Source organism: Oculina patagonica, chromosome 2, assembly GCF_052425735.1.
Source record: "Oculina patagonica isolate OP01 chromosome 2, crgOcupat, whole genome shotgun sequence".
NCBI lineage: Eukaryota > Metazoa > Cnidaria > Anthozoa > Scleractinia > Oculinidae > Oculina > Oculina patagonica.
In genome coordinates this window covers 17,063,062-17,076,282 of record NC_135759.1, presented here as the reverse complement: position 1 = coordinate 17,076,282, position 13,221 = coordinate 17,063,062, and the positions used below count along the sequence as shown (strand labels likewise).

The following is a 13,221-nucleotide window of genomic DNA, read 5'->3' as shown; positions in this document are numbered from 1 at the left end:
CTCTCTCCCGGACCTTGTCATTTCTTCCTCCCACCATCCCACTTTTGTTGCCAAGCACCTGAGTTTCTACAACCACAACTAGCCTTCGATTATTCTTAAGCGATATATAATGATTGTTGTTTGTTTCTACTTGCTTCACTAGGATCGGAGCGACTAGCAATATACCTTAAGTCAAGCATACAAGTATGTCGTTATGACTATCGTTAATACTCAGATTTCTTGGTGAAACAAGGTTGAGAGATTGTAATAAAATCATTTTTTAGTCAGTCCGTGATAAAAAGTACGCCGGCTTATGTCATCTTCCTGTTTGGTAATTTTCTAGTCGGAATGCAAGAAAACCTATTTAAAAAAACAAAAACAGAAAACAGCCAAATCCAAACACATTTATTTTTTAAAGAGATTTTTTCATATTATTGACAGAACCCTTAAATGGTATTGCTCGACCAGTACGGGTTGTGGAACAATGGTTAACGGATCTCACAGCTGGCTGATCTAAATGTCAAATGTAAGATAGCTGCTGTTCGATCACACGATCGCAATGCGGGAAAAAAATTCCTCGTCTTCCTATCGCCTAGCCTGCGTGAAAGGCTTTGAAAAGGCAGGGGGGGGGGGGAGGGGGAAGGGAAAAGAAAGAAAGGAGCACGCAGGCTAACTATCGCCGTGTTCAATACGCCACAGTTTTCAGACAAAAAAAAAAAGTAAACCGCACTCATTAGGTGACAAAGCATAAAAGCCTAAGGAGACTTCAATCTTAATATGATCACTGTCTAAACACCTTCTTTCGTAGCTCTGGAGTGACAAGATTTCGAGACATTAAAACGATGCTTGTACCTCAATAGACTAAATATCTACAATGGGCTCCTGCTATCTACCATTAATTGCACCTTATTTAGTATAACTCTTCATTTGAACCAAATGGAGGTTTGGCCCGTTTTACCCCTGACGTTAGCGGTGTACCATCCGTGATGTGTATATTGAGGGTTTCCTCCTACCACATCAGGCTTGTAGTTAGTAGGGGTGCATCCAGAACACGGGCTACGACTCGAACCCGAATGGACGCTGGGAAAAAAGGGACCCTTATTAAAACCAGCATTTGGCGCGGTCTTGTCGTTAAACCCGTAACCAGTAGGGTAAGAGTCGGTCCAGGTCACCCCCAGTGCCTCCCCCAGGGTATATCTTGCATACGTTCCACTTCCTCCTTTCAACGCTTCAACTGCAAAACCAACGACATGCATACGGCCTGACTGTCCGCCATTATAGCGGTTATGATTTGCAAAGGTTATGTTGTAAGGATTATTCTTTAGGTAAATACGGTACACGTATGCATATTCGTTAATACCACCCGTGGCTGGGTTGTTACCCGCAGCCATGATCATATAACGAGCATTGTTGGCCAATTTTACAGCCCCATGCGGGAGGTCAATCAACCCATTTGAAGAGCTACGTAGGGTGGGAAGCCAAGCGTAACCAAAGGGATTATTCATGTTAGGTATGGCCTTGTTGTGGGCATTTGTTCCCGTCGTGTGAACGTAACCATAACTAGCTAGCATCCATGCTCCACCAGCAAAACTCATATCACAGTAAGTCTGTGCCGGGGCTGTTTCACCAGGGGGCTGGATCCAATACATGCCGCTGCCCAGACTATCGCCGGCGTCGAGAATAGCCTGTGCGTTTGGTGCGGGATTCTCTTTGGTTCCCAGTCTTTTTCTTGTACACTGAGCACCAAAATAACGAGGTGGGCATTTACAGAGATTTTCGCCAATGCACGTACCGCCGTTTTTACATGGCATTTTTGCACATTTACCTTTAAAACGAGAATGTTGTAATGTGTCAATGATACTCTTTACAATAGTACAGTTAAAACCCGCGAGTAAGAACCTGCAATCTCCCAAGTTAGCCAAAACAGGTTCTTGTGATAAATGGTAATAAGTACAAATTTAGACTACTTATGTTCAAAGGATTTCTATCATGATCAATAATGGTATTTTATGATTTTCAACATTGGCATTAACATTGCAACTGGAGTAATAAGGCTCCTAGGTGTCTCCAAAAAGAATCCAGAATGTATCTTATTTCACTAAAAGTAAACATCTTTACTCGATTTTAGAAAATTTAAACCTGTTTTCAGGCTTAAGACCGGTTTTAGGATGAAAAGGTTCTTATAAAGGGCGTTTTTGACAAATTTTAGCCTAACCGATTTCAAAAAATTAGGTTCTAACTCGCGGGTTTTTACTGTAATGCGCAGATTGGCGCTTAAACTCAGTCGCACCACAAAATATGAAGTCGAACCAGTTCTTAAAAGGCACTACTCACTTTTGTGACAGAAAGCTCCAGTGTATCCTGGCGGGCATGCGCACCAATTGGCTTTGAGTCCAGCGCACTTAACTTGCCTCCGTTCCGGCAGTAAAAATCACTGCAGACTAAAAAAAAATAATGGTATTACTTGTGGTTAGTTACTGCGCTCTTAAAAACCCCTACTGACAGGCGAGTTGAAGTTGGTCTGCCTTCAGTAGTTTATTTTCTATCTGCCTGGGTCTTTACTGAAATACTCTCGAAGAGTCGCAACTGGATTACAACAACCGGGTACTTTAATTTCTACTTTCACGGGTCGTTACTTTAGAAACTTTTTCAGTTAAAGGAGAAGTTCACTCCAGAATGGCCATTTATTTTCTTTACGCCAATAAACAGTTTATACAAAAATATGTTATTCACCAAAATTTCAGCTTCCAGCGAGCGCTAAAACCCTACGAAATCTTTCTCTAAAGTAGCCCAAAATTCGACAACTGAACGCCGCCATCTTGGAGCTAGTAATGAATGCGTGACGTCAAAGAGCTCAGCCTGAAGTTTGAATACTCAAAACTCCTTGTTTTGTTAGTTAAAATGCCTGTTTGTGCAGCTCCATGTTTCTCAAACAGAGCTCCAAGAGATACAAAAAACCTTTCACCGTCTTTCAATATCTAAAAAAAAAAAATGCTCACGAATGGATTATAAGAATGGGCAGAAACGAAAAATTCCTGACAAAGCGGACATAAATATTTGTGTGTTCCGAAAACTATACGGATGACTGCTTCGAAGAAGATCACAGATACAGTCTCCTGAGTGAAAATACCCACAAAAAAAGAAAAAAAGGCAGACGCAATACCAACCAATGTTACGATTATGCTATTTCACTTTTTTACTTTATTTCAGGGAGACTGTTCAGACTCTCTGTTGTTGTTGTTGACTTCGTCGTATTTTCTCGATTAAACTCGGGTCCCCGATTAAACACCGGCTTCGTATAAACGCCGGGTCAAAACTGCTAACTTTTAAATAAACCCTGGGGGCGTTTGATCGAGGTCCCGGCGATTATTTGTGGTCTAGGAAACAAGTAAATATATTCTTTTCAGTAGCACTGCTACGACAAACTGGTACGGTCTGCTACTTGATGATTTTTTATAATGTTCAAGGAAACGCATACCTTCACAGCTCCTAGATGGCGGCGTTCAGTTGTCGAGTTTTGGGCTACTTCAGAAAAGGATTCGTAGGATTTAAGAGCTCGTTAGAAGCTGAAATTTTGGTGAATAACATATCTTTGCATAAACTTTTTATTGGCGTAAAAAAAAAATTAATGGCCATTCTGGAGTGAACTTCTCCTTTAAGATTTGAACTCTCCCAAACCTAGCTTCTCTGTTTGCATGTAAACAAGTACGCGAGTTATTTTCTTTTCCTTAATTAGAAACTCGTTAATGAAATTATTTTTTAAGGCGGAGAGAAACAAGCCAGAAGTTTTTATCATGCTTTCTTTCCCCTATTGCTTTAATTGTTTTGCTCACGGTGAGGATTGGGTAATTGCTCGTATTCTATTAGTATTATTGCAGTTCAAAACTGACTGCTTCTCGCGTTGTTTTGACTACATTAATATTTGAGTGTCTTAATTAAACTAAGTAGTAAAAACAATATTAAGACGCAAAGAGCCATTCAGGCCGCGCGTTAAATCAGAATGATATTGGTTCTATATAAACATGAACATGCACAGGTCATAATATAATCACCTTGGCATTCCTTGCTGCTGCAGTACTTGGTGAAAGATACCTTCGTATCTTCACATTCCTGAACTGTAGTATTCAGGTCACAGTTAATCTTCTTGCTAAACAATTTGCAGCTCTCCACGACTTTTTCCATTTTGTCAAAACAATCAAAGCAAGATGCTAAAAATAGGTAATATTAGAAACAATTAAAAAATGTTAATGAGTAAGACGAAATTATTTTTGTGCTAAAGTAGCTCAGTAGCTTTTAAATCCTTTTGTGAGCATTGATACAGCGTTTATACAACTAAAAAGAGGTTTTGAGTTTGAGGGCTTATAACAAGAGCGACAGGAATGTTCAACCAAATGGCATTTTTTTAATTAGGACCTGTGTCTCTAGCATAAAACCAAGCCGAAGAGAAAGTTATTTTGACAAATATTTGCCCAAGACTTTTTTCCTGGAATTTTACGGTAAGGGCAAAATAACAAATCAAAATATGATGTCATTTCGTTACGCTACACTAGTGGATGTAGTTTCCGTGACATGAACGTAGTTTCCATGTCACACGGTTCCGTGACAACTGACCTTTTGCACAGTGAGCGGAACAGAGGCTTCTCAACTTTTTTTCGTATTCATCGCAGATATTTTTCTTCTCAGTAGTGAGCTGTGAGGCGTTTGAATCTCCCCGGCATTTTCCAGCCAACACATAAGCTTCCGACACACAATCCTCATAAGTCATGTACTGAAACAAACACAGTTCAGTTCAGGCGACCCCAGGCTCAAGACATGTATAAGAGGGTTTTGAAGGGTTTTTTCAAGATGCGTAAAAGGCTCTTTAGGTGAATTTCCAATGACGCGTAATGTTTTACGTACGTTTTAATACGTGCGTGGAAAAAATAAGAGACAATGTATAAACGACTTGCATAAACGTGTACGCAAGCCGTTCATACATTGTCTTTAAATTTTTTCACGCACGTAAAAAATTACGCGTCAGTGGAAATCCACCTTAACGTAAACGTACGTAAAAACTACGCGTCAGTGGAAATCCACCTTAACGTAAACGTACGTAAAAACTACGCGTCATTGGAAATTCACCTTTCTTATCGTTAACTGTAATTTTTTTTCTCACGAAACGTGATTTGGTTACATATAGCAGTTAACCATGAATCGACTTTTCATGAGAACTGACTGTCTTTTTTTCTTGTGAAATGCGACTGTCAACGGTGATCATTCTTCTCTTCCCCCCTCCTCCCCCCGACAAAAAAAATACTACGCAAGCACTTGAAAACAACAACACTACGTGTGGTAAATTGCATGATCAGGCATCACCGTGACTATTCGTCGTTCTCGAATTCCGATCCGACAGGCAATTTAAACACCTTTAATCTTGTTTTCGTGAAATAGCTACTTTATTTTGCGTGAAACGTGAAATGGCCATTAATATTTCTTAAAACGTGACCTTGAACCTACTCCCTATTACCAACCTCGTATAATGTTACACCCGCCTTCATTGTTACGTGCTATGTATTTCGACATCCATCTTTCGACTTCATACTTTGCCCCCGATTCGAAACATGTCGAAATACTCGTAATCGTCTTTTCTTCGCAACTGACTTCTTACAACTCCAGAAGCTTCAAAAAATAGCCCCAGTCAACTTTGAAGTACAAACAAGGTATACTTTTGTATTGTAATCAAGTCAAACTAAATCGAATCTGTAGCCCATGATCAAACGTATAAAAGAAACGTACGTTAAATTAATTGTAGTTTCACTTACCTTTTGACAATTTTCCTTTTCGTTTACAAAATCCGATTGATTGGTTTGTGAGGGAACAGAAGAAAACCTACTGATCCCAGAGCAGAGGCTCAGGGCAAGACAGGAAGCGAAAACAAGCACTGAAAATCTTCGCATGTTGATTCCTGCTAGTGAGTGTAACCGTCTTCAAACAATGCCGGCAAACGTATCGTGAGTTCACCCAAAATGGCGTCATCGAAACACGATACCCTCGGTTTTCTTCTGGGGCGGGGTGGGGGGTTGGTACGGCTACTCGTAGGCTACTGCAGCAGTCGCGTTTTTTCCTTGGTCCAATATACTTCGGGTGTAATCAAGTTCTTTAAAAACTTCTTTTTTTACAAACTTTTGGTGTTTTTTGTTAATTTAACTTGATTTCAAGGTTTTACCCTCACCAATGAACATTTCGCAGCGCTGCGTATTTCGAGCCTAGAGCTACTCAGTTTTTTAGTTTTCTTTTTCTTTAAGTTTTAGTAACAATGCATGATTTTGTGAACATTCTCTTTTCCTAGTTGTGACTTTTTACTTTCGTGATGAAAGAAACTACTTGCTTAACATCGTAAAATAAAACTCGCATTGTGATTGGTTTGGGGTGACGTCACGAACCAGAAGGGTAAACTAAACGCTGGCTCTTCTACGCTTCTCTCAGTCTGATCATTCATTCATGATGAATGATTCTTTCATTCATTCATCCATCCATCCATCCATCCATCCATCCATCCATCCATCCATCCATCCATCCATCCATCCATCCATCCATCCATCCATCCATCCATCCATCCATCCATCCATCCATCCATTCATTCATTCATTCATTCATTCATTCATTCATTCATTCGTGCATTCATTCATTCATTCATAATTAAAGTATCAGTGTAAACTTATACAGGTTACATGGGAGCAGTAGTCCAAAGCGCAGACGCTCTTTGGGCCCGTCACGCCATCTTTCGCGGTAGAATCGCGTGACGGGCCCATGTCCTGATACTCAGGCTAAGAGGACATTATGCGTAGGAGGTTAACATCCAGGCAGTAACTTCGAGCCCTGTGGGGCTTGAAACAGGACATTGCTAAATCCTAGACCATCGCCAGTGACAATTATTACTGCGGCTAACGTAAGTCTGAAACTTGCAATTGTTGGAAAACAGTCAAACGTAAGTTTAGGCTTCCTTGGGGAATGGGAAAGCGTGGATGCATGGGATAGTCTCATGTCATACGGCTCAATACCGGTCCCCGGTGATCGAATTGAATTCCGTCGTGTATGCTCAAATTAACATTTTATTGTCTTTATTCACGTCCGTAGTGTAGTATATACTGTGTTACAAGATAACAAACTGGTCAAAAGAAATACCAATGTAATCACTCAGCACATTGTTCAAAACTGGCCTGGGGCCCGTTTCTCGAAAACCCCAGAAACTTTTCGGGCCCGTAAAGCGATTTTTAATTATCTTTATCGTAAAATCAGAGAAGTGTATAGGTCTGAAACTTTGTATGAAGGGAACCTCTGTTCATATTAAAAATACAGCTCTGTAACTTCCAAATGTTTGAGATTTTCCTATGGCTTTCCGGGTGCGAAAACTTTTCGGGACCTTCGGGAAACGGTCCCCTGGAAACAATACAGATTTACTACTTTTTACCATTTGGACGAAAGGCAAGTGACAGTTGTCTTGAACATAGCTGAACACAGGTCGAAATGTGCTATACTGGCTTTTATCACTAAGTCTTTATGCAATATGTCCGTCACAGCTTTTAAGAGGTCCATTTTATAATTTAAGTTCGAACCTGCATTGACTGGTCCTTCGGAAACAAGCCTGTCGCAAGTAATTCCTTATAACTACGCATGGTACAAAGTGATTTCGTTACAAAAGACATACAGTGTATCCCAAAGAAATACAGAAAGTGGAAAATTACAAAAGTTAAACTGTTTGCTGGGAAATAATGCCTTTGAAGACGCGTTTGCTCAATAGTCTTGCTTTAACGTGCTGTATTTCTACTGTGCAAAGTACAAAACGATAACACTCATCACGAGAAATTTAATTTTAATGGGTCTTAATATACTTCGTTGGTTTTGAAATAGTCACTTCAATTATGCCAAAAGGGCTTGGAAAAAGTGACAACTTTGTCATCAGTAAAACAAACAATTTTAAAAAAAAAAAGGTTGCAATCACTAAAAAAAAGACTTAAGCTGACTAAAGCATAAAATGAAACTTGCACAATCGCTTTTCAGAAAACTGACCCTCTACTTAAACCAAATGGAAGTTTGGCCCGTTTTATCCCAACCGTTAGCACCAAACCATCCGTGATGTGTGTAGTGAGGGGACCCTCCCATCACATCAGGTTCGTAATTAGTAGGGGTGCATCCAGAACACGGACTGCGACTCGAGCCCGACTGAACACTCGGGAAAAAGGGACCTTTAGAAAAGATGGCATTTGGCGCGGTCTTGTCGTTAAACCCGTAACCGGTGGGGTAGGAGTCGGTCCACGTCACACCCAGGGCCTCCCCCAGCGCATATCTCACATACGTCCCACTCTCTCCTTTCAACGCTTCAACTATAAAATCAACAACATGCATACGGCCCGACTGTCCGCCATTATAGCGGTTGTGATTTGCAAAGGTTATGTTGTAAGAATTATTCCTTAGGTAAATACGGTAAACGTTTGTATATTCGTTAATACCGCCCCTGGCAGGGTTGTTACCGGCAGCCATGATCATATAACGAGCGTTATTAGCCATTTTTACAGCGCCATGGGGAAGATCAATTAACCCATTTGCAGAACTTCGCTGTGATGGAAGCCAGGCGTAACCAAAGGGATTATTCATGTTAGGTATGGCCTTGTTGTTGGCATTTATTCCCGTCGCGTGAACGTAACCATAACTAGCTAGCATCCATGCTCCACCAGCATAGCTCATATCGCAGTAAGTTTCAGCCGGGGCTGTATCACCGGGGGGTTGGATCCAGTACATGCCGCTGCCCAGACTATCGCCAGCGTCAAGAATGGCCTGTGCGTTTGGTGCGGGGTTCTCTTTGATTCCCAGTCTTTTTCTTGAACACTGAGTACCGGAATAAGGTAACGGACATTTACAGAGATTTTCACCAATGCACGAGCCACCGTTCATGCATGGCTTTTCAGCACATTTACCTTTGAAAGAACATGAAAATGACGAACTGTGTTAAGCAAAGTAATTCCAGTCTATACTGTTACTAAATATTAGCCATAACCCGGTAGTAAACTTAACTTGTGTTTAATTACTTTGTGTTTTACGCGTTCATTGGCTGAATAACATAGTGACGTCATAGTCATGCTAAGAATTAGAAGAAGTGAGCTTGACTCAGTTCATGGTTTTTGTTATTTATTTATTTATTTATTTATTTATTTATTTATTTATTTATTTTGTTTCATCATGGAATCCGCCTTTTGAAATCTAATTATGAGCAATCTTCGATCCCGAATTAACGCCACAATATGTTTTACATTGCTAAGATTGCTCTCATTTCATCGTAAATCTTTATTCCATTCCATTCATTCCTAGCTCCTTTTCAAGAAAATGGAATCAAAATGTACAGCAGTACGATACCACTTACTTTTCTGACAAAAGGCTCCAGCGTATCCTGACGGGCATGCGCACCAAGAAGCCTTGGGTCCAGCGCATTTGCCTCCATTACGGCAGTAGAGATCTTTGCAAACTGGAAAAAAATAAAAACATTACAAGTGAGCTCGGCGGGGTGGAGGGGGGGGGGGGGTACTCAAAAAAGTTTTATACGGGGAGGCTCCGCCCCGAGTTCTAACCCCTTACCCTTTTATATACCATTTTGACAGAAATTGTACCCCTTTCGTATACTTTTAACTGAAAAAAGGTACCCCTTTAATATACCTAAAAGACGTGGCGTGGACTTTAAACAGGACGTTTTCTTGTCATTTTCAGGTAGCGCTTAATAAATTAAAATAATACAGCCATAAATTGCGTCTGTTCGAAATATTTTAATTAAAGGCCCTTTAAAATACCTAAGTGACAGATTTCCATACCCTTTCATATACCTAAACTCGTAATATCCCTACCCTTTTAAAGGTACCCCTTTCGGGCGGAGCCTCCCCGTATAGGCCATTATAGGGAGTCCCCCCCGGGGCAAGTGAGTCACTTCACCTTGGGCTGACACCTTGCCGTGGTGTCTCGGTGACACCAAGAGCTCTGCCGGCGGGGACTTTGGTCCCTGACAGGACTAACCATGCCGGATTGGTCGAAAAGTAGAGGTCAGACGAAGAACAATCCCTGGTCCTCCAGGTTGGAGATTGGGCGGCGGGCTGATAAGCCGCTCCCGGAAAAAGAAACATATTACAGAAACCGAAACTAGAATAACCACTGCGCCATATTGGGAAGCAGGGGTACAGGATATTAACACCCGGTTGGAGCAAAGTGCGAACCAAAGAATGACGCAAAAACCGTCGATGAAATTGCTGTTGCGAAAAGCTTGTGCATGTGTCAAGTGAGTCATTGCATTGCTACATAGCATCTCTTTTGGGAGATGGGCTGCCCATGCCGTAAGTGTAACACTTTGCAGTTCTCTGGTTCATGTTTAATTTGTTATAGGGAAAACTTTGTAGCTACCTTGACATTCCTTGTTACTGCAGTACTTGATGAGAGAAATCTCAATTTCCTTGCATTCCTGAGCTGAAGCACTGGCGTTGAGGTCACAGTTTACTTCCTTGGAAAACAATTCACAATTCTCCACGATCTTTTCCATTTTGTTGAAGCACTCCAAGCAAGATGCTTTGAATAACGAGAACAACAACAATATAATTAGATTTTAAAAATGGATCAACTACACTTCAGGATAGTTTCTCCGATACCATACTGGGGCGAAGGCTAGCATATTTTGTTTTTCATAATGATCCGAATAGATAGGATTTTTCTTATTGTTTGGCATGGTTTGCATTTTCCATGATAGTTCATGTTTAGTAATATCTCTTTTACGGCACTTTTCGGCAATTCATGTTTGACATTTTTAACGTATTATGGACGTTGCCCCAATATCGTACATTATGATTTGCATGTCACGCCAACCGTGAAGACACGTGTGGCAGATGTGTGACATCCTAGCTAACCTTTTGCACAGTGTGCAGAGCAAAGGCGTTTCATCTTGTCTTGATACCCATCACAAATCTCGTGAATGTTGACCGTGAGTTGTGAGACCTTCGAAACCCGGCATTTTGCGGCCTCCACGTACGCTTTCTCCACACAATCCTCATAAGTTGTGTACTGAAACAAACAGATAACGAAATGTATGAGAACTGCAACAAACATTTTGGTAGAATACAAATAGGATGCATTTTATGGAACGGCTTCACAATGTGGCACAATACCGGGGTTGGCTAAATTTAGGGAGAGGCGGCGAGAGTGGGTTTAAGAATCCCTGAACAGTTATTTCGTTATCCTAAGACCAACCCTCTGCCAGCACTTCCCAGTCAAAGTCAGAAACTTTACTTTAATTCGGATTTTAGTGCAGCAATAAGAAATGCAGGTCTTTATTACTAAACTGAAGGGGGACACTAAAATCTTGGATTAACTGTCAAAGCATACATTTTTTTGAGAATTGATCATCTGGGCATGGTCTATATGTCGACGGGGTCCTTAGTACTCATAAAAATTTTGTTTCTCTGCTACTGCGAATCTCTTACTACTCAGCTGTCAGAGATCACGGATCTCGAACCCTCAAGGTCCCGCTTAAGAAACAGCCTCAAAGAGGTCACCCACCCGCAATAACCGATTGCCGGAACTGCATCAAAATAAAATGCGTTAGTTCTGGTCTTACGACTCACCTCTTTGCACTTCTTGTTTCCTTCGAAAAGAAAACAGTGAACAGAGCAAAAGCTCAGAGCTATGCTGAACACTAAGACTGCAAAATGCTGCATTTTATGTTCCTTTCTGCAACCACAGCAGGCAACGCCTTCAACCTGTGTCCTCGAACTGACATCAAAGATGTTTACCAAAAGTGATGCCCCGAATACCGTGCCGTGTCATTTATATGGTAACGCACGTTATCTAGCGTGCATCAAAGCACGTTTTGCCACGCTGTTCATTGTGCAATATAACGGCACTTTGCTTCTTGTGTGTTATCAAATTTGCCCAATATACTATACTTTCGATGTTATCAAATTTGTCCAATACTGAACTTGCGGTGCGTTTCAAAAAGAGTAATCCGAGTATAGAAATCAAAGAGTATAAAAGCTTCAAAAACAGAACTACGTGTTGTTAATACAACCCTTAAGAAAGAAACAAAGAAGCTATAAAGAAATCAAGAAGTAAAGCTATCTACTTTACTGTCATAAAAGATGATGGGCGTTTGCAGAAACGATCTGATATAAATTTTCGAAAGCAGGATCCAAGTGTTTTCAAATGACATGACCGGAGTGTTTATAGCCCGTTCCAGGCTCTAGGTAGTTATGGAGTATTTACGACTGTATAATTCATAGCTTTAATTGCTGGTTGCTGCTTGATATTATCCGATTCCTGTTTTCTTCACTTTGGCTGGTTTCGCGGGGGCTGTTTTCCGTGTTTTCCGGCATGACCGGAGTGATTGCGACGTGATAATTATGACTTAAATTAGCTGGTATGCATGCTTGATATATCACGATATTTCCTGTTTATGATCTGAAAAAATTCAACTTTGAAAGCTGTTTTCGCAGGGGAGCTGTTTTCCAAGTGTTTTAACATGATATGACCGGAGTGATTTCGACGGTATAATACATGACTTACGATAGATTAGCTGGTATGCATGCTTGATATTATATTATGTTTCGTGTTAACAGGGTTGCAAACTGAACAGTCGGTCATCGAACATTATAGCCGACCACAATTTGCTCATGTCCGACGAAAACCCAATTGTTGTCGGATATGATGTCCAGACAATTTTTTGATCGTAAATCATTTTACCGCAACAAAGAATAAAAATCTGTCCGACCACAATTTTCTTTTTCCGACCAAGATTGTGTCTTAGTAGGACATATATATCCTTTCAAGTGAAAAAAAAAATATTTGCAGCTCTGTGTTTATGTTTTTTAGCTGTAATCAGAGCGCGCAGAGAGTCCAGTTCTGTATATAAAATGCTTTGAAGACCTATTTTGGCAGGTTTTACGCGAGCTTATGATACACTCTTTCACCCCTAATGTATTACAGTTTATAACAGTGAGCTGTATGAGTCCAATGTACAAGATCATCGCCCTATGATTAACAGAACTGAGATGTAATCTCGGTATATGTATTGGCAACGATACCTAAAAGCTAATTGATACACATGTTCGTTGAGTTCGCCCTTGTCTTGCCAAAGAGCCCAACTCTTTGAAGCACCCACGCACAGGCTTAGTACTACATTAAGACACGCACGTACAGTTTCGATATTTTTGGTCGGTCAATAACGATAAAACGGCTACA

General features: G+C 40.7%; 1 pseudogene across 1 annotated transcript; it reads right to left on the bottom strand.

The window, feature by feature from the left end:
- Nucleotides 1-1,502: 1,502 nt before the first annotated feature.
- On the bottom strand, nucleotides 1,503-12,026 carry LOC144642183 (uncharacterized; annotated as a pseudogene). The gene is made up of 10 exons (XR_013568709.1): nucleotides 11,610-12,026; nucleotides 10,896-11,049; nucleotides 10,399-10,560; nucleotides 9,377-9,478; nucleotides 8,034-8,933; nucleotides 5,781-5,926; nucleotides 4,591-4,747; nucleotides 4,032-4,187; nucleotides 2,314-2,420; nucleotides 1,503-1,804 (listed from the first exon to the last, which is right to left on the bottom strand). The product of XR_013568709.1 is annotated as an uncharacterized LOC144642183 (transcript).
- Between the last annotated feature and the right edge of the window lie 1,195 nt (nucleotides 12,027-13,221).